At 50.6% G+C, this 20,011-nt stretch overlaps 1 long non-coding RNA gene across 1 annotated transcript; it reads left to right on the top strand.

The window, feature by feature from the left end:
- Window positions 1-19,095: 19,095 nt before the first annotated feature.
- LOC103638083 (uncharacterized) lies at window positions 19,096-19,512 on the top strand. Its single transcript, XR_558553.2, has 3 exons — window positions 19,096-19,173; window positions 19,267-19,380; window positions 19,472-19,512. It is a non-coding gene; the product is annotated as an uncharacterized lncRNA (long non-coding RNA).
- The last annotated feature ends 499 nt before the right edge of the window (window positions 19,513-20,011 follow it).

Raw genomic sequence — 20,011 nt, 5'->3', positions numbered from 1 at the left:
TAAATGCTACATTCTAGTGAAGAAAGGTAGAAATTCTAAGTTTGCTCCCAAAGCTGTAGAAGGGTTTTTGTTAGGTTATGACTCAAATACAAAGGCGTATAGGGTCTTCAACAAATCATCGGGTTTGGTTGAAGTCTCTAGCGACGTTGTATTTGATGAGACTAATGGCTCTCCAAGAGAGCAAGTTGTTGATCTTGATGATGTAGATGAAGAAGACGTTCCAACGGCCGCAATACACACCATGGCGATTGGAGATGTGCGGCCACAAGAACAAAAAGAGCAAGATCGACCATCTTCCTCAACAATGGTGCATCCCCCAACTCAAGACGATGAACAGGTTCATCAAGAGGAGGCATGTGATCAAGGGGGAGCACAAGATGATCATGTAATGGAGGAAGAAGCACAACCGACACCTCCAACTCAAGTTCGAGTGACGATTCAAAGGAATCATCCCATCGACCAAATTTTGGGTGATATTAGCAAGGGAGTAACTACTCGCTCTAGATTAGTTATTTTTTGTGAGCATTACTCTTTTGTCTCTTCTATTGAGCCTTTCATGGTAGAAGAGGCCTTGCTAGATCCGGACTGGGTGTTGGCCATGTAGGAAGAGCTCAACAACTTCAAGAGAAATGAAGTTTGGACACTGGTGCCTCGTCCCAAGCAAAACGTTGTGGGAACCAAGTGGGTGTTCCACAACAAACAAGACGAGCACAGAGTGGTGACAAGGAACAAGGCTAGACTTGTGGCAAAAGGTTATGCCCAAGTCGCAGGTTTGGACTTTGAGGATACTTTTGCTCCTGTGGCTAGGCTAGAGTCAATTCGCATATTGTTAGCATATGCTGCTCACCATTCTTTCAGGTTGTTCCAAATGGATGTGAAGAGCGCTTTCCTCAACAGGCCAATCAAGGAGGAGGTGTACGTGGAGCAACCCCCTGGCTTTGAGGATGAACGGTACCTCGATCACGTGTGTAAGCTCTCTAAGGCGCTCTATGGACTTAAGCAAGCCCCAAGAGCATGGTATGAATGCCTTAGAGACTTTTTAATTGCTAATGCTTTCAAGGTTGGGAAAGCCGATCCAACTTTATTCACTAAGACTTGTGACGGTGACTTATTTGTGTGCCAAATTTATGTCGATGACATAATATTTGGTTCTACTAACCAAAAGTCTTGTGAAGAGTTTAGCAGGGTGATGACTCAGAAATTCGAGATGTCGATGATGGGCGAGTTGAACTACTTCCTTGGGTTCCAAGTGAAGCAACTCAAGGATGGCACCTTCATCTCACAAATGAAGTACACGCAAGACTTGCTAAAGCGGTTTGGGATGAAGGACGCCAAGCCCGCAAAGACTCCAATGGGAACCGACGGACATGTCAACCTCAACAAAGGAGGTAAGTCCATTGATCAAAAGGCATACCGGTCTATGATAGGGTCTTTACTTTATTTATGTGCTAGTAGACCGGATATTATGCTTAGTGTATGCATGTGTGCTAGATTTCAATCTGATCCAAAGGAGTGTCACTTAGTGGCTGTGAAGCGAATTCTTAGATATTTAGTCGCTACGCCTTGCTTCGGGATCTGGTATCCAAAGGGGTCTACCTTTGACTTGATTGGATATTCAGACTCCGACTATGCTGGATGTAAGGTCGATAGGAAGAGTACATCGGGGACGTGCCAATTCTTAGGAAGGTCCCTGGTGTCGTGGAGTTCTAAGAAACAAACTTCTGTTGCCCTATCCACCGCTGAGGCCGAGTATGTTGCCGCAGGACAGTGTTGCACGCAACTACTTTGGATGAGGCAAACCCTCAGGGACTTTGGCTACAATCTGAGCAAAGTCCCACTCCTATGTGATAATGAGAGTGCTATCCGCATGGCGGATAATCCTGTTGAACACAGCCGCACAAAGCACATAGACATCCGACATCACTTTTTGAAAGACCGCCAGCAAAAGGGAGATATCGAAGTGTTTCATGTTAGCACCGAGAACCAGCTAGCCGATATCTTTACCAAGCCTCTAGATGAGTCGACCTTTTGCAGGCTGCGTAGTGAGCTAAACGTCTTAGATTCGCGGAACTTGGATTGATTTATAGCATACATGTGTTTATGCCTTTGATCATGTTCCTTTATGCATATTGTTGTTTATTTATGGTGGTCAAGTTGTACAAACACTCCCCGGACCTCAAAAGTCCATGTGTGAATGATGCACATATTTAGGGGGAGATGTGCTACAACTTGACCCTTTGAGACTAACCATGTGCTTGAGTTTTCTTAATTTAGTCTCAAAGGAGGTTTGAAAGGGAAAAGGTGGACTTGGACCATGCAAGACTTCCACTGCACTCCGATGAGAGGGTAACTTATTCCAAGTTCATCTCCATGCTCTTTTTGCCTTTTTATTCTTAATTAAAGATTTTGGTGAGGCAATGGGGTTCTAGGGCCAAGATTGATCCTGTTTTGGTGCTTGATGCCAAAGGGGGAGAAAATAAGGCCAAAGCAATAAATGGATCAGCTACCACTTGAGAATTTTGAAAATAGTAGAATCACTACACCAAAATAAGCAACTTCCGAGAGGCAAATAACTTCCTACGGTTTTTTTTTCAAAACCGTAGGAAATTAATAATTTCCGAGTGGCGACTAGTGCCTCTCGGAAGTTAAGTTAACTTCCGACGGCCGGCCAAGAGCCTCTCGGAAGTTAAGTTAACTTCCGACGGCCGGCCAAGAGCCTCTCGGAAGTTAACTTAACTTCCGACGGCCTCTCGGAAGTTAATTTAACTTCCGACGGCTAGTCCGTCACCTCTCGGAAGTTACGTATTCAGACGTTGACCGATCCGGGTATGCCTTAACTTCCGACGGTTTTGCTCAGCGCCTCTCGGAAGTTATCTATTTTAGGCTAACGACGCGCGTGTCGGTGTTTTGGGTCCGACCGCACACCTGGGGTTGCCCCTCAAGGTGTTTTTAGGAGTAGGACGGTGTCAACGACTGTAGCAAAATGGTTCGTGCCGATCGCACGAGGGACAATGGACAAGATTTGCAGGTTCGGGCCGCTTAGAAGTGCGTAACACCCTACGTCCTGGTGAGTATGTGTGCGTGGTTACAAGAGGATTCTCTGGATAGAGGACGCAAAGAGTTTTTGTGGGTGGCTAAGTAGAACAGGGTCGATCGATCTGAAGGGGTGCCCCCTAGGCCTTATATACTCGGCCGTGGAGCAGTACATGTGATACGATAACAACAAGTAGCTGAAAGATAGTGAACCTCTTGAGTTTATCCCTACGTAACCTTCGCCGACTTATCCTCGCACGGCTCTGTTGCATGGGGGCTTCAGCGCGGGAAAGTCGGGTCTCTGTTGTGATTCATTCGTTCGACGTTGTGGACCGCCTGTGTTTGCACTAATCAGTCTCACGTCTTCTTTGTTGGTTGTCTTTCCCTAGGCCCACGAAAGAATGACCTTACGAATTATTGGGCCCTTGGGCCTTTCGTGAGGCCTTTTACTTCTTTAGTGGACCCAGGGGATATCTATTCCCCACAAGCCCCCGATCTTTGGGTTGATTTAGAGGTAATCAACTCAAAGATCCAAGGTCCAAAAAATGATTCCCTGCTGTCTTCTCTGTCTCTGATCACTCGTCCGACCAAAGCTTGGCTTTTGTGCTCGTGCCTTAGAGGTCGGCATTTTGGATTGTAAGACTCTAGACTTCATTGGGTGCACCGGAGGTGCACCCAATGGGTGTAGCCCCCGACCTTTGAGTAGATTTTAGAAGATAATCTACTTGAAGGTCTTCTTCCACAGGTTATCTCCATTCGCGCTCCTGCATCTCGGTTGAGGATTGGTCTTTTCAATCTTGCTCTACGCCTTAGAAGTCGGCGCTATATCGGTTTAGAATAATACTCCATGGGGTGCACCGGAGGTGCACCCAATGGGTGTAGCCCCCGACCTTCAAATGGATTTTTTTTTTAAAGATAATCCATTCGAAGGTCTTCCTTTCGCTTGTGGAAACTGGCATGAAGCTATTTTGCATTATGCTTTTGAGGTCAGCATTATGTCATCAATATTTTGCTGCAAAGGTCAGCGTATATTTTGTCTTTAGCAGCCGAGTTTGCAATCCATCCATATCTTGCTAGGTAGTGCAATTTATTTGCTTCTGCGATTGATTGGACGTTTGACGGACGTTCTCTGTCTAGTCTTCACGTCGCTTCTGTCGGCCATATCTTGTACTTTGCTGGTTATATTTGGCTTTCCTCTGATCCTTACTGATATCTCATTTTTGTCTTGAGGTATTCACTGCATGCCCTGCACGGATGTGACCGTTTGAAAAATATACTGATAATTCCTGGGCGTCCCCCCCCCAATGGGTGTGGGCAAGGGACGGCTTGGTACGCTGAGTGTTTTAGCCGGTTGCCTCTGAGTAGTAATGCGATGTGATGGCTAGTGTAATCATATCTTTTGCACTGTTGACTGGAGTCCCAATGGGTGTAGTGTTGCATGAAACGGCGTCCGCCGTCTGACGTGTCTTCGGGTGGGTGGAAGTGCTTATTGAATGCCTTGCGACTGTTCAGTGACCGCGGTTAGAAGTGAGCGGTTGCCTTTCCCTTCTATAAATAACCCCTTTGCTTCTCTGGTTTCTTCACATCTCTTCGCTGCTCCTTACTGCCTCTTCCCTTTCTTCTCTCCCAAAGCTTCAACCATGGGCAAGAACAACAAGCGCAAGCGTGAGCCGACTCCTCCATCGGAGGAGTTTGGTGACTCGGAATACTCGGAGGAGGAGTTCTCCTCCGAGTCCGAGGGGTCTCCGGCTCCCGTCTCTCCCCCGGCGTCGTCCGATGACTCGGACGACTCCCAGGGGATAGCCGCGGAGGTCTGGACGTACATCCGGGCCGTCGAGCGCGCCGGGCTCGAAGGCTCGGATGAGTCGGAGTACTCCTCGGATGAGGAGGACTCGGACGGCGGCGACGAGGGTGAAGACGACGACGACGACGACGACGACGGCGATGGTGGCGGCAGTGGCAGTGGCAGGGGCGGCGGCGACGGCAACAGGGACAGCACCAAGGGCGACAGCAGCAGGGGCAGCACCAGGGGCAGCACCAAGGGCGGCGGCGGCGGCGGCAGGGGCAGGGCTAGTGGCTAGACGCCACTGGTCTTCTTAGATATTAGTATAGTTTAGTATAGCTAGAATAATGTAGTAGTAATTAGTGTAATTTAGTAGTAGTAGTAATGTAGAGTAGTATATTGTAGTTTAGTAGTAGTAGTAATGTAGAGTAGAATTAGGGAAGTACCAACTCGTAAAGAGTTGGTTTGTAAACTCGTTAACTTCCCTTTAATGAAGACTGTCGTTTATCCCCTCTTTTTGATGACTTGTCATTGCTTTTGCTGAATGTTGAACTCATTCTTTTGATATAGTAGAAACAACGCCGAGCGATGTGAAGATTGACATCAGCGTTTTTAGAAGTAACACCGAGCAATCGAACACAAGACCAGCGTTTTAGAGGCAATGCCGAATGATGGAAGGTCGGCATCGGCATTTTAGAAGTAATGCCAAGCGACAAAATACGGGGCCGGCATTTTTAGAAATAACGCCGAGTGATAGAATATCGGCGTCAGCATTTTAGAAGTAATGCTGAGCGTTTGAACACGTGATTGGCGTGTTAAAGGACACGCCGAGTGATTGAAGGTCGGCGTCGGCATTTTAGAAGTAATGCCGAGCGATTGAGCACGTGGTCGGCGTTTTAGAGGCAGCGCCGAGTGATTGAAGGTCGGCGTCGGCATTTTAGAAGTAATGCCGAGCGATTGAGCACGTGGTCGGCGTTTTAGAGGCAGCGCCGAGTGATTGAAGGTCGGCGTCGGCATTTTAGAAGTAATGCCGAGCGACTGAGCACGTGGTCGGCGTTTTAGAGGCAGCGCCGAGTGATTGAAGGTCGGCGTCGGCATTTTAGAAGTAATGCCGAGCGATTGAACACGTGGTCGGCGTTTTAGAGGCAGCGCCGAGTGATAGCCAGCTTCTCAAGTTACTTTGAGGAAAATGACCGAGTGATGAGGTGGCACATCGGCTTTTTTGGAAATAACTGTTAGATATCCACGTGGCATGCTGGGATTTCGGAGATGACCGCCGGGTGATGACTGGGCACTTTTGAAAAGGTATCTGGCTCAAGAATATCCCTTAAGAGTCGCGCTTTTAGCCGCCTTTGCTTTCCGTGCCCTAGTTCTTGCATTTCCGCATCTGAGTCTTCTCTGCCACTCGCCTCCTGCTCTGTTTCGCCAGCGAGAAGCAAGATGGCGCCCAAGAGGAAGACCGCGAACTCGTCTGCCGCAGTGATCCCCGCCATCGACCCCAACAGTCAGTTACCCTTCGCAGGTAACCATATGTCTGTGATTTCTGAAGTTGAGCTTCTCCGCCTTGTTTCCATCGGGGTTCTCCCTCCACGGGAACTCTGTTCTTGGCGTGCTTGCCACGGGACTACTGTCCCCACCGAAGATACTCACGAGTCAGTGGTTTACACTCCTTTCCTTCTTCGCGGCCTCGGCCTTCCCATATCTCCTTTTTTCCGTGGCATCCTTGATTTTTATCACATCAACCTGACTCACTTGAACCCTAACTCCATTCTCCAAATCTCTATTTTCGTTCACCTTTGCGAAGCTTATCTTGGCGTGCTGCCGCATTTTGGCTTATGGAAGTATCTGTACCACTGCCGTCCTGGGATGGCCGGGGGGCAACATCAATTGGTCGGAGGTGCCAGTTTAGAGATGCGCCGGGGGCGGAAGACCGAGTATCTCGAGATACCCCTCAAAGACAGCATTAAAGGTTGGCGTCTGGAGTGGTTTATAATGGATAATTATGGAAATTCTCTCCCTTCCCGCTCAGGAAGACAGCCGGACGTTCGTACTCCGAGTTGGACTGAGTCTCCCACGGACCAAGAAGTGGCCGAGGCAGGTGTGTTGCTTACTGAAGTTGGATTACTGAAAGAGAGAGGTCTGACTGCCGAAGCTGTGGTCACAGATTTTGTTTTCAAAAACATTCAGCCGCTGAAAGACAGGGCCTATCCGGCATATCTTTACCGAGGGCTGGCTGACTCAACCCGAGTTACCAATAGGAGAATTCCTTCTGCTGATTTGGTGAGCCGACTCGAAATGATCCTCAGGGGTAAAGTTTCAAACGTTGGTGCTCCAGTGGCATACTCGGCTTGGAACCTGCCTTCTCCCAAAGATTTCACTCTTTTTGTGTCCAATCCGCCCGTGACAGATAGCAATTTGGGTCTTAGAGTGCGACCTTCTGCTGAAGAGGTCCGTCCCTTAGTTGCTTCGCTCGGGGAGATACCTGATGATGAGCGGCAGATTTATTTTGAAGTGCCCCTGAACCCTAGTGATGCAGACATAAATGACATGCTCGATCTGCTAGCTGAGGATTCATCTGATACTGCTCCTGATGGTACATTGGCAGTGGTGTCCCTTCCAGAGGTTGATGCGACCTTGGATGTCTCGAAACCTGTCAATACTCGCCCGAGGCGTCCTAGCCGAACCAGTCAGCCCGAGCCTTCTGCTGATGAGCAGAAGAAGAAAAGAAGACGCCTCCGGCGAGTGTCCAGCTTTGACGAGGATGCCAGCACCTTAGCTCCTGCTGCCGAAGAAATGACTGCAACTGGCCTTGCTGACATTGATCCCAATGGGTGTGCTCTGCCTGCTGCTGACCCCAATGAGGATGCTGTTTGTGCTGTTGCTGTGGAAGATGAGGAGGAAGAGAATGAAACTCCATTAACTCGGAAAAACAGTCGGCAGTTCGTCGCTAGCGGTGGTAGTAGTGGGGTTCCTTCTCCTGCCTTGTCTGCTCTTATTGGTCTGCAAGAACTGTCCATGGCCAATTTTGATCAAGCTCTAGAGGATATGGTCCCTGAGAACTTGTTGTTGGAACCTGCAGACGTTGATGCAGCAGAAACTTGTGCAGCCGTGCCAGATGCTGGGTTGAGGTCGTCCCGTGCCTCGTCGACCTTAGAGCACGATCTCGAGGGTCGGGATGATGACTTGGATCGTCCTAATCCTATGGAAGTAGCTGAAGGCCCGTCGACCTTAGAGGTGGTCACGGCAGAGAGCTTGGATCCCTTGAATAGCGCTGACATGTGCCCAGCCCCCGAGGGTGTCGTCGGGGAGGACTCAGCTCAGGTGAGGAGTGTAGGCCACTACCCAGCCCCCGAGGGTGTTGCCGGGGGTGACCCGGCTCAAGTGGGCAGTGCCAACCTTGACCCAGCCCCCGAGGGTGTCCGAGCGAGGTCTCCCTCCTGCACTTCCATGGATGTTCATGTGGGTTCACCTCCACACTCTGGCGGCATGATGGTGGCTCAAACTCCGGATCAGGGGGTCGCTTTGGAGGGCAGCATCCCCACTGGTCTGTCGTTAAGATCTGCTGAATGTACTGAGCTCGTTCCTGCTGGTCTGCTGCAAGCTGCTTCGAGTGGTGGTCTAGCGCCTGGTCATCAGCTGATTTCTCCTGACTTGGGGATCCCTTCGCTTTTCTCCAACCTCCAGGTGCTGTGCTGTGCTTTAGTTTGATCTTTATGTTGCATGAATTGTTGCCATTATGCTCATCCGCTCTTCTTATCAGGCTTTGGTGGATGGAATGGTCGGCCAGCTGAAGTCGCAGGGTGCTTCCATCCCGGAGGTGGCTTCATCTCTTGAGCGTTGGAATCCGGTGTTGCTTCGGGGTCGTGTATCTGAGTTGGAGGCCACCAATGCTGGTTAGTGTCCTTTCTTCTTCTTCTTTGTTCTTGCCCGTGGGTTGTTTTACCTTCTGACCTCATTTTGTTTGAATACTTCTTGATAGGGATGACTCGGCGGATCACAGTTCTTGAAGAAAAACATTCTCAAGATCAAGCTGAAATGGCTCGACGATGCGCTGACTTCGAGGAGAAGTATTCTCAAAGTCAGATCGAGTTGAGTCAGGTTTCTGCGGCTTTGGATGATGCCAACGCTCTGAGTTCTTCTCTTCATGCTCAGCTTGACTCTGAGAAGGTAGCTTATGAACCTGTGCTTCGCCTTATCATGCTCTTGGATTCTGAATGAGTTGATTTTTGCTTGTAGGAAGAAAAATGCATCCTTGCTGCTTCTCGCGACAACTTGGACAGATTGTACCGAGATTCCAGCAACTCGCTGACCATCTTGGAGAGGAGCCACCGTTTTACGATGGAGGAGCTTGACAATCAGCGCCGTCAACTGCAAGAATCCTCGGACGAAGTGGCCCGCCTTACACAGTTGCTATCGGCAAAGGACGCCACCATCAAGGGACTCTGAGCTTCTAAGAAATCCATTGCTCAGGAGTTAGAAACTGCTCAGCAGGCTGTTAAAGTTGCTGAAGAAGCTGCTGTCACTTTCAAAGCTCAGCGCGATAAGGCCCTGGACAAGGCCATTCGAGCGGGACGAATCTTGATGAGAAGACCCGGCGTGGTTGTCCCTGAAGATATAAGAGCCGATGTGATTGCTGCCCCTGATTCCTCGAATCGCCCTTCTTCATCAGTCGTTCCTGAGAAAGACATTGGAAAATAAAGAAACAGTTTGCGTGCTCTGAGCGCGCAGTTAGCATGATCAAGTACTCGCTAGAGGTTATCGGCTTGTCATTCGAATGACGTGATTACTCCCTTATTGTATCAGAATTTATTAGTTCGCAAGTTTGTGGTAACGCTGCACGATGATTATGAAGTTTGTTTGTGGGATATGGAGATCATCCCTTGAACTGCATAAGCGCGAGTATGCTATACTGGTTTAAGCCGTCAATGACTTTTAGCCGGTAACTTCCGTTAGTAGGGTTTAGTGGTCACCCTAGGTAAAGTAAGCGTGAGCATGTTGCACCGCCTTAAGTCGTTGCCGACTCAAGTCGATTGCTCCGTTTGTAGGGCATAGTGGTCACCCCGAGTTAAGTAAGCGTGAGCATGTTGCACCGCCTTAAGTCGTTGCCGACTTAAGTCGATTGCTCCGTTTGTAGGGCATAGTGGTCACCCCGAGTTAAGTAAGCGTGAGCATGTTGCACCGCCTTAAGTCGTTGCCGACTTAAGTCGATTGCTCCGTTTGTAGGGCATAGTGGTCACCCCGAGTTAAGTAAGCGTGAGCATGTTGCACCGCCTTAAGTCGTTGCCGACTTAAGTCGATTGCTCCGTTTGTAGGGCATAGTGGTCACCCCGAGTTAAGTAAGCGTGAGCATGTTGCACCGCCTTAAGTCGTTGCCGACTTAAGTCGATTGCTCCGTTTGTAGGGCATAGTGGTCACCCCGAGTTAAGTAAGCGTGAGCATGTTGCACCACCTTAAGTCGTTGCCGACTTAAGTCGATTGCTCCGTTTGTAGGGCCTAGTGGTCACCCCGAGTTAAGTAAGCGTGAGCATGTTGCACCGCCTTAAGTCGTTGCCGACTTAAGTCGATTGCTCCGTTTGTAGGGTATAGTGGTCACCCCGAGTTAAGTAAGAATGCAAGTCAATCATAAATGAGCCAAGTATCTTTGAAATCTCTCTTTATTGATGACGTATTTCCTTTATACAGAATACATGGTCGCTTCGGCTGTTTTGAAATACAGCTAGGGGTAGAACTTTCGGAGGTGCTCTATGTTCCAGGAGTTCCCAACTTCCGTGCCATCCATTTGGGTGAGGCGATATGATCCGGGACGAGTGACTTCTGCTACTACGAAAGGTCCTTCCCATAAGGGTGATAACTTGTGCCGTCCCTCCCCCGCTAGAATTCGGCGGAGGACGAGGTCTCCCATCGAAAAGAAACGTTGCCGCACAGCTTTGTCGTGGTAGCGCCTTAGAGTCTGCTGGTATCGTGCTGATTGAATCACCGCATTCAGTCGTTCTTCCTCAAGTACGTCAATATCCTCCAGCCTAGTAGCTTCGGCTTCTGCTATGCTTTCGAAGATCAATCTTGGCGCCCCAAACTTGAGATCAGCGGGTAGCACTGCCTCCGACCCATAGACCATGAAGAAAGGAGTGTTTCCATGCAGGGCCCGGCTAGGTTGGGTTCTCAAGCTCCAAACAACATAAGGCAATTCTCTTATCCATTTTCCTGCGAATTTTTCATTTTTATCGAAGATCCTTTTTCTAAGTGCCTCCAATATCATTCCGTTGGCTCGCTCAACCTGCCCGTTGGCTCTCGGATGGGCTACAGATGCATACTTGATCTGAATGCTTTTTTGCTCGCAGAAGTCAAAGAATTCTGAACTGGTAAAGTTGGATCCCAAGTCAGTGATGATACTGTTCGGTATCCCAAATCTGAATATTATGCTTTGTATGAATTCCACGGCTTTAGCAGAGGTTAAAGAGGCAATGGGCTGAAACTCTATCCATTTAGTGAATTTGTCAATTGCCACCAATACATGGGTGTATCCTCCTTGAGCTTTCTTGAAAGGTCCAATCATATCCAATCCCCAGCATGCGAAAGGCCAAGTTACTGGTATGGTTTGTAGCTGCTGCGCTGGCATGTGCTGTTGCTTCGACAGGTATTGGCAAGCTTCGCATCTCCGAACTAACTCGGCTGCATCATTCTTCGCCGTCGGCCAATAGAATCCTGACCTGAAAACCTTTCCGACTAACGTTCTGGATGTTGCGTGTACTCCACACTGCCCTGCATGGACTTCCTCCAGAAGTTGCTTCCCGGTGGACGGGAGAACGCACTTCATGAGGACGCCTGACGCGCCCCTCCTGTATAATACCTCCCCAATGAGTGTATAGTGAGCTGATTGTCTGGCAATACGCTCTGCCGAGTTCTTGTCATCTGGCTCTTCTTCATTCTTTATATACTTGATAATCGGTTGCCTCCAGTCATCAGAGTCTGACTCGGGTTGATCTATGATAATGCACTTTTCTATTTGATCCGTCAAGATGCTCGGCTGGAGAATTTCTTGCACGAAGACCCCGGACGGGACTTGAGTCCGACCGGATCCAAGCTTGGACAGTACATCAGCCGCCGTGTTCCGATCTCTTTCTATATGATGAAACTCCAGACCTTCGAATTTATCTTCTAGCTTTCGGACGGCGGCGCAGTATCTTCCCATTGAATCACTTGAACAATCCCATTCCTTGTTTATCTGACTGATGACTACCAGAGAATCTCCGTACACCATCAGTCTCTTGACACCCAGTGATATAGCGATGTTTAATCCGTGTATCAAAGCTTCATACTCGGCTGCATTGTTAGAGGCCGGGAATAGCAATTGGAGTGCATACTTGAGGTGCTCGCCTCCAGGTGCAGTGAAGAGAATTCCTGCTCCTGCTCCCTGCAGCTTCAGCGAGCCATCAAAATACATTCGCCATACTTCTGCGGTTTCTGGATTATCCGGCACTTGCTGTTCTGTCCACTCTGATACGAAATCGACCAGTGCTTGAGTTTTGATGGCAGTGCGAGGTCGGAACTCGATATCATGGGATCCCAACTCGCAAGCCCACTTGGCTATTCGGCCAATGGCTTCCTTGTTGTGAAGAATGTCCCCTATTGGAAAACCAGTAACTACTATGACTTTGTGGTCGTCAAAGTAGTGGCGCAGCTTGCGGGCAGTTAGAAGTACTGCATATAATAGCTTCTGAACTTGAGGATACTTTTTCTTCGATGGGCCTAGAACTTCACTGATGAAGTAGACAGGATGTTGTACCGGGTAGGCATGCCCCTCTTCCACTCGCTCGACTACCAACGCAGTGCTTACCACGTGAGTCGTGCAAGAGATATATAGCAGCAAATCTTCAGCCGGCTGAGTCGGCGTAGCTCGCCGGGGCGGTTTCAATACTGGCGGTGTTGTCAGGAATTTCTTCAGTGCGTCTAGAGCTTCTTGTGCCTCTGAAGTCCATTGAAACTTATCCACCTTCTTCAGCAGTTTATAAAATGGCAGACCTTTTTCTCCCAGCCTGGATATGAATCTGCTCAGGGCTGCCATACATCCAGTGAGTCGCTGAACCTTCTTTTGCGATCGAGGAGCTTCCATCTTCATGATAGCTTCAATCTTATCTGGATTAGCTTCAATTCCCCGGTGGCTGACAATAAATCCGAGTAACTTTCCTGCTGGTACCCCGAAGACGCATTTCTCAGGATTGAGCTTCCATCTATATCTTCTCAGGCTGTTGAAAACCAGCTGTAAGTCTTCGATGAAGTTTTCCGGATTCTCCGTCTTAATCACCACGTCGTCCATGTAAGCCTCCACACGCTTGCCCCAGTGATCGGCTAAGCATGTTTGAATAGCTCTCTGATAAGTCGCTCCAGCGTTTTTGAGGCCGAACGGCATGGAGGTATAACAGAAAGCACCAAACGGGGTGATGAACGCCGTTTTTTCCTCGTCTTCTTTTGCCAAACTAATCTGATGATACCCGGAATAGCAATCTAAGAAAGACAGCATCGAACATCCAGCGGTGGAATCCACCACCTGATCTATCCTTGGGAGCCCGAAGGGATCCTTCGGACAGTGTTTGTTGAGATCAGTATAGTCGACGCACATGCGCCAATCCACTTTATTCTTTTTGAGTACAAGAACATGGTTGGCTAACCACTCGGGGTGTAATACTTCTCTAATAAATCCGGCCGCGACCAAGCGAGCTAACTCGGCACGAATGGCCTCTCTCTTGTCGGGCGTGAAACGACGCAGCTTTTGCCGGATCGGCCTCGCCTGAGGATAGACTTTCAATTTGTGCTCGGCCAGTTCCCTCGGGACTCCCGGCATATCCGCAGGTTGCCATGCGAATACGTCTCGGTTATCTTGCAGGAACTGGACGAGCGCGCTTTCCTATTTGTCATTTAGACTGGAGCTGATGATGGCTGCCTTGCGCTCATCAGCAAACCCCAGGTTGATCCGCTTGGTGTCTTCAGTCGGCCGCATAGAGGTCGCGACCTGAGCTTCGTTTGCCGGCACGGCGAGGTCTTCTTCAGGCTTAGAGTTCGCCGGTGTAGAAGGAACCGTTGACGGCTTGGTGGTGAGGGCTGCTTGGATGGCCACTCGGAAACATTCTGCGGCGCCTTGGAAGTCGGCGCGCACAGTTATGATTCCTTGTGGTCCTGGCATCTTCAGTATCATGTACGTATAGTGTGGGATGGCCATGAACTTGGCCAACCCTGGCCTCCCGATGATGGCGTTGTACCCGCAGTCGAAGTTCGCCACCTCGAACCTCAGGAACTCGGTTCTGTAGTTATCCGGAGTCCCGAAGGTGACCGGCATGTAGATGTGGCCCAGCGGGTATTCCCCTTCCGTCGGCACGATGCCGAAGAAAGGAGTGTCTGACTCGTGGAGCTCTTTGAGGTGAACTCCCAAGCCTTGGAGCGTACGGGGGAAGGTGACGTTGATGCTGCTCCCCCCGTCCACTAGCACCTTCTTCACCCGGCTCTCTCGGATCACCGGATCGACGAGGAGCGGGTATTTGCCCGGGTGGTCGAAGTTGAGCCATTGATCCTCCCAAGTGAACGTGATTGGGTGTTCCGACCACCGGTACGGGGCGGGAGGGCCGGTGGTCGCCACCAGTATCTGGCGATCGTTGAGCTTTTGTTGTCTCTTGTTCTCCTGCGACCCATGTCCACCGAAGATGACGTTGACCTCCCTGTCAACGCGCGGGAATGCTCCTCCTCCCCCCTCCTCCGGCTGATGGGGCTGTCGTGGTTCATCTGGTCCTCCCCTCGGCGGAGGAGGTGGTAGAGGTTGGAAGGGTCGGCCATGCCCGACGGAGTGCTTGAAATCCCGACAGTTGCGGAGAGTGTGGCGCATATCCTTGTGGTACGGGCACTGGGCGTCGAGGATGTCGTCCAGCGTGCGTTCGCCTCCACGAGGTCCTCCTCGGGCGCGAGAGGCGGGTGGTCCGGCGGCGTGTACCTCTTCGCGAGGCCTCTTCTCCCAGCGCTTGTCGGGCGGCTGGTTCGCGTCGCGTCGTGGTGCTGCTGGTGCGGGCTTTGCTCCTCCGATGAGGTCCTGGGCCCGCTCGTCAGCGGTGATGTAGAGGTCGGCTTCCCGGAACAGCTCCTCGGAGGTAGTCGGCGCCTTTTGCAGTATGGCTCGGACGAAAACCGAGTCGTTAGATCCTCTGTAGAAGTCCTCGATCACGGCCGCCTCCGTGACCTCGGGGATGCGGTTTCTCATGGTCTGGAACCTTTTAAGGTATGACCGGAGAGTCTCATCCCCTCGGCGCTTGATGGATTTGAGGTCCCATGGTTGCGCTGGCTTGTCGGAGAGAGATTGGAAGTTGGCGGTGAAACGTCGACTGAAGTCTCCCCAGTCGTCGATGCAGTGTCGGGGTAGATGTCGTAGCCACTGCAGCGCGTCTTGCCCGAGGACGATGGGCAGATACGCAGTCATGACGTCTTCGGATGCCCCGGCAGCCCGAGCAGCGGTGGTGTAGACGGCTAACCAGCCCCCTGGATCCTGCTTAGGTTCATATTTGTCGACATTGGATACCTTGAAGTTGGGAGGCCATTGGATGGCCCTAAGGCGCGGAGTAAGGGCGGATACTCCGCACGTGTCCTCCTGTCGTCGAGGATGTCGTCTGTCCCGGGGAGGGGAGTGGCGGTGGTGGTTCCTCGACCGTCCCCGGGTGGTTCCACCAGTTGAAGCTGTTGCCGACTCAGTTCGGGTGGCCTGGCTTTGAGTCGGGAAGCCATGATCTCGATCATACTCCTCCCGACGGCGAATTTCGTTCTCGTGCCGCCGTTCGCGCGAAGCATTGATAGAGCTTCGCGCGTCTCGGCGACTGTTGATGGCGTGTCGCAGATCGTTCGGCGGGTGAGCGAGCGGTAGAAGATGGTTGGCTGCCTGAGTGAACAGGCGCCGGTATCCCTCGGCGTCGGGGGTCCGAGGAAGTCCGTCAGCTATCCGGGCTAGAACGCCTCCGACTTCGCTCGGCGTATTCATAGCTCGGGCGAAGTCGGGGTTCAGGTTGCGCCCGAAGAGCGGATTCTCGCGTCGTTGCCTTGCATCTTGCTCGGCTTGCTCCTGAGTCCGACGGCGATCTCGTCGTCGGGAGTTCCTTCGTTCCCTGAAGATGCGTTCTTCCGGAGTTTCTCCTATCTCTGAGACCTCGTCTCGCGAGACAGGCTGCTCCGGATCCCGTTCTCCAGCTGCGTGATGTCGTCGAACGTTCCTGCGTCGATTCCTTCGTCGGCGGGATTCTCGCTGAGGCGGTTCTTCTCCAGGCGCGGTCGGTTCATCGTCGGAGACGGCGGGCGACTCTGCTCTCCCGATGAAGAGGACGTCGGGGTAGAACGGTATTGCTGCCGCGACGACTTTCTTTCCGTTCTCCTTTGAGGTCGGAGGAACGGGAAGAACAACTGGCCTCTCCCTGGTCTCCTTCTTTCTCACGACCCGTGTCCATTCTTTCGTCGGGGAAGTAGACAGCGGAGTCTTCCGGGTCAGCGAGCTTCTCGCTCCAGCCTCCCCGGAGACGATCTTTTTCCGAAGAGCCGGAGGTATCGTCTTTCCAGCATTTTCGGAGTTTGTTGGAGGAGACTTCTGTTCCGGCAGATCCGCGAGGCGGTGTAGAATTCCTTCTTCGTCCGCCACGGATGAGATTGTCCCGAAGCAGAATATGGATCCGGGACGCATGGTGATCTTGCTGTGGAAGGTGACGGCCATTGAGCTAGCTTGGATCGTCGACACACCCCCTACCTGGCGCGCCAGCTGTCGGTGTTTTGGGTCCGACCGCACACCTGGGGTTGCCCCTCAAGGTGTTTTTAGGAGTAGGACGGTGTCAACGACTGTAGCAAAATGGTTCGTGCCGATCGCACGAGGGACAATGGACAAGATTTGCAGGTTCGGGCCGCTTAGAAGTGCGTAACACCCTACGTCCTGGTGAGTATGTGTGCGTGGTTACAAGAGGATTCTCTGGATAGAGGACGCAGAGAGTTTTTGTGGGTGGCTAAGTAGAACAGGGTCGATCGATCTGAAGGGGTGCCCCCTAGGCCTTATATACTCGGCCGTGGAGCAGTACATGTGATACGATAACAACAAGTAGCTGAAAGATAGTGAACCTCTTGAGTTTATCCCTACGTAACCTTCGCCGACTTATCCTCGCACGGCTCTGTTGCATGGGGGCTTCAGCGCGGGAAAGTCGGGTCTCTGTTGTGATTCATTCGTTCGACGTTGTGGACCGCCTGTGTTTGCACTAATCAGTCTCACGTCTTCTTTGTTGGTTGTCTTTCCCTAGGCCCACGAAAGAATGACCTTACGAATTATTGGGCCCTTGGGCCTTTCGTGAGGCCTTTTACTTCTTTAGTGGACCCAGGGGATATCTATTCCCCACAGCGCGCCCGTCTCACATTTTGGAACGCCCGCTACCGCTACGCCGTCTAGCCGCCGCGCCTGCTCGCCTGCTCGCCGCCGCACCTGCGCGCCTGCTCACCGCCGCACGCCTACTCGCCGCCCGCTTGCTCGCCGCTGCACGCGCGCCTGCTCGCCAGTGCTCGCCACCGCCGCCTGCCTGCTCGCCACTGCTCGCCACCGCCGCGCGCCCGCCTGCTCGCCGGAACGCGCCGCCGCGCTCGCCCGGCTTGCTCTCCGCTCGTTCCGGCGCCTCCACCACCGCCTGCTCGCCGCGCGCCCGCCTGCTCGGCCGGCGCCCGCTCGCTCCACTGTCGTGCTCCACCGTCGTCTGCTCGTCCGCCGGCGTGCCCGTCTGCTCGGCCGCCTCCCCGTCGCCGGGTGCTCAGCCGCCCCACATCCCGTTGTCTCCGTTCCGCCACGCCCGCTACTTGCCCAGCCCGGCTCCGCCAGTCACCGTCGTTGCTTCAGGTAACTATTTCCGAGTATTTATATTATGTTTTTTATATTAAATATGCTAACTTCCGAGAGTTAACTGTTTTTAAACCGTAGAAAGTTATGTTAATACGGTTAATTAACTTAATAAGCAAGGTGGTGCATGTAATTGAATTATGTTAGTCTCTTGTTTGTTGTGTGTTAGTAATATTTTTTGCAAAATTGTCGTAGTGTTGTGAAACCTATGTGTCGCCCATTCCGGATAGGCACGAGTCACATGATATATACACATATGACTCGTATTGGTCCGAAATTGTCCCTTTTTGGACAGCCTGTTAGTGGATGATAGAGCTATGGATTTATGACGATGACGGGTCCGAACGAGATTTCGGTGACATAACCCTGTTGTTCTCTATTGCACCATTTATGGGCATGTAAATGGAGAACAACGGGGTTATGCTGCTGAAATTTCGTTCGGACTCGTTGCTCGTCATAAATCATTGCTCTACCGGTCACTCATGGGTGGGTTTAGGAACTATCTTTTCCTATAGATGTAGTGACACGATCGATATGCGTTTAGTACCAGAAAAAATTTATGAATCATGTGTTCTACTATTTTAGAATCAAATATGGTGGGCGAGGACCGTCGATGGATGTATGAAGGTTGGCGTATGAATGATCCCTCAGCAGATTGGATAAGAAAGACAGAGGATTTTATTGATCGTGCTTTTGCTATATCAAGAACCGGCACGGATGTGCGTTGTCCATGTAGTATGTGTCGGATTTGTAGATGTCAAGACAAGAGAACTCTGTCGGGGCACCTTTGCAAATATGGCTACATGCCTAACTATGAAGTATGGGTGTATCACGGCGAGGACTTTCCCCGTGAAAATTTGCCGGAAGCCAACAACACTGACGACGTGGAGTACGATAGAATGGACGAGATGCTTGAAGATTTAAGGGAGGATCCTGATTTGGTGTTTCCACCAAATCATGAGGAGCCGCCTCCTCCAGAGGTTAAAAAGTTCTTCGACCTCCTTAAGGCTGCAGAAGAGCCATTGCATGAACACACAACAGTTTCAATCCTCGCTTTCGTGACTCGACTTATGGCGATCAAGTCCAAGTTCGTGTTCTCGAACAATTGTTACAACGAGCTCTTGAACTTAATCAGTGAAGTGTTTCCACCAAATCACAAGATGCCGAAAGACGTGTATCAGTGCAGGAAATTGCTCTCAGGTCTAGGTATGGACTATCAGAAAATCGATGTCTGTCCAGATAATTGTATGCTGTTCTGGAAGGATCATGAGAATGATAGTAAGTGTCTAAAGTGTGGCAAGTCGAGATATGTAGAGGTTAAAAACGATGATGGTGAAATGGTCATATCAACTGTCTAAAGTGTGGCAAGTCGGATAATTTCAAGGCAAAGTCTATACGACAAAGTTCAAATCGTGGATCCGAGTCGTATCACAAGTATGGAGGTGATGATCACTTTCGTTTGGCAAAACGAATGGTAAGTACAGGAAACTAGCAGTGGTGTAGTTTTGTTGATTGTATATGACTTGATGTCATTTCTGATTATAATGTTTGTCAAATGTACGTACAGGAAGCTAGCAGTGGTGTAGTGCCCAGTGATGTTCAAATATACCTGAGGGGGCACAGAGGACCAGATCCTGCAAATCCAGATGTGTTGTGTAGCCAAAAGGCAACAGATCGTCTGGTGAGTGTTTTGAAATGCTTGGTAGATTTTGTTCATATGAATTTATGTATGTGCCCAGTGATGTAAGATTGCATTGTTCTTTTGTATGGAGGCTGCATATGCTGAGGCGATGTCTAGTCAGCACAGATCGGACTACGACTGGAGGACCGCACCTATTGATCCTCAGGCTGTGTATGCAAGTGGTGGAAAACCCCATGGAAGGTGTGGACTCTACATACCTTATCTTGTTTCATCGGTTTAAGTACAGTAGATTATTTTTTAATCTGTCGTGATGTTACTTGTTTGAAGGTACTCGATTTTCGATAACGTCATCGACTCGAGCCAGGTGACGGTTCAGAGGGGAGGTTCGTCGAGGTCTGCTGCTCGTAGCTCCCGTCGCTCTACTCAGGATACTGCAGAAGTTGAGCAACTACGAGAAGAGCTTAGGCAACATCAGGAGCGACAAAGGATTCAGGAGGAATACTTGAGGCAGCATGCTGCTCAACAAGAATACTATGCTACTCAGTTTCAACAACAGCAAGCACTGATACAAGTAAGTTCAAAAAGATCATTCATTTTAAGTTATGTATTGATTTAAAACACTGACATTAATGTGTTCGGAAATTTGGTAGCAACTAGCACAAGCCCAAGG

This window comes from Zea mays, chromosome 9, assembly GCF_902167145.1.
Source record: "Zea mays cultivar B73 chromosome 9, Zm-B73-REFERENCE-NAM-5.0, whole genome shotgun sequence".
Taxonomy (NCBI): domain Eukaryota; kingdom Viridiplantae; phylum Streptophyta; class Magnoliopsida; order Poales; family Poaceae; genus Zea; species Zea mays.
The sequence above is the reverse complement of the archived record's forward strand: the minus strand, read 5'-3'. Positions and strand labels throughout refer to the sequence as shown.